Here is a 1949-nt window from a genome sequence, read left to right as displayed (position 1 = left end):
CTACAGCTACAATTCATGGGGGGGTGGGAGGGTTAGATAATGGCGTCCAAATTTAAAATCAAGTTCATTCAACCCCTGAGCGTTTAAATATGCAACAAAATGGATGACTTAGTGGAGATGGAAACCCATCACTTGGGTTCTTCAACAGTTTACATACAAGTACACAGTTTTTATACTAAGGATTCCTGTTAGAAAAGTCTTGTAAAGTTATTGTCTTTCGCCCAGATATATCAAATGTCAGTGGGAGACCAGTGTGACTTCATTAGATGTTTAGTGTATTTAGAATGTGTAAATTTGTGCTTTGAACTGTAGTTTAATAAATGTAAAATTGCATCATAGTATTTGTTGTATTTGACCCTTGATGTATCCCTTGTATGATTGCAATAAAACTTTGTGTAGATTTTACTGTTTTCCAGGTTAACTTTGGGGCGGGCTAGGCAGGAGCGGTAGCTGTAAAACAGATGTATGCCGGGTTGTTCTGAGAAGCCTTCTTTTCTCTAGCCTGTCATTTCAGCTTTGTGTTAAACCATAAAAAAAAAAAATTAAGATCGATAAACCTGTATGAAATGAAAGTCATGGAAGTTCCTGGAAGGCTAAAAGGCAATTTGTGGTGTCATCTTAGAGCGTGACCTTAGATTTGGTTCCCAACACCAAACGGCAGCCCTGTGTTAGGCATGGACGTGCCCCGAAGAGGTGGTCTGGTGGCTGGCGGGCACATGTGGGTTAGTCCAGCTCTGCAAGTTGTTGCAGACCCTTTAGCTCTCAGGTGTTTTTAATGGTGTTTATTGAAGAGTCCAACTTGTGGCGTCAGCGAGTTCCATGTGGTGCGGACCCTTAAGAGCAGGGCCCCACGAGCCCCCAGCAGCCTGGTGCTCTTGGGCACTGGGCTTTGTTTACAGCCACAGAGTAAAGGTAAAGTGGGCCCTGTGTGCCGGCTGCATCAAGTAACTGGAACTGCTGAGGATTCCTTTGTTCTGTTACTGGAGCCCCTTGATTTTTCTCAAGATCCTTTTCCTACTTTCTCATCTTAATTTCACTGACTTGAAAATGTGGGGAAGGAGGCAGAGGGGTGTCCACGCTTTGAAATGGGGTGTTAAGTTCTGGATTCTACAGTTGAAGGGGATTTCTTTAACCCTTTAGGTGGAGGTAAAATTTCTGCCTTTTGGTTCCAAGTGTGTTTTACGTGAGTGCCAGCTGGTACAAAATCTTACCTTCTGGCTCTGTAAAGCAATTGTTCCATAAAACTTGATGAACTTTTACTTGAAAGTAGTGAAAACCCTCAGTTTGGTCCCAAGTTGGCAGAAGTTTCACAGGCCAGCTAGAAGAGGTACAGAATACCTTATGCTTTGAATATATGATCTAAGAAATGTTTCTTACTGGGATTAAATGTGGAAGTAGGAAAGGGAGTAAATAATGATAGTGGGAAAGCTGTACTGGTTTGGTTTTTTTAAACCTAAAGTTACTAGCCGTACCAGTGTTTCAAGAAGTGACACATGCTTCCATCTACCAGTTGGGGTCTTTCTCTAGACAGAGCAGACTGCTGTGTGGTTTTTGACTAAATACACAGTACAGTTGCCTCAAGTGATTTGACAGGATTCTGTTATGCAGCTTTGAGGTGTGTACGTTGGCGTACAGATCAGCTGAAGTAAGTTCCTCTATAAATGACACAGTGGTCAGAGCAGAAATACTCACTGTACTTGAAGAGTTTGCCACTAAAGTACCTGGAGTTTGAACACAGGGTCTATTTAAATTAGATTTGCAAAGTGTCACTATTTCTATTGTAACTGCCACTCAGAATTTCACTCAAAATACAAAAGCCGAACGGTTTCTATACAGTCACTACTTGGAACTGCAGGAGCTCTCTCATGCTCGATGTGGGTCTGCGCCTCCCCTCGTTGACTGAGGCCACTGCCCTTGCGGCCCTGCCGGGGCTGGAGCGCCTTTGGTGC

Source organism: Leptosomus discolor, chromosome 5 (genome assembly GCF_034619465.1).
Source record: "Leptosomus discolor isolate bLepDis1 chromosome 5, bLepDis1.hap2, whole genome shotgun sequence".
Taxonomy (NCBI): domain Eukaryota; kingdom Metazoa; phylum Chordata; class Aves; order Leptosomiformes; family Leptosomidae; genus Leptosomus; species Leptosomus discolor.
The sequence above is the reverse complement of the archived record's forward strand: the minus strand, read 5'-3'. Positions refer to the sequence as shown.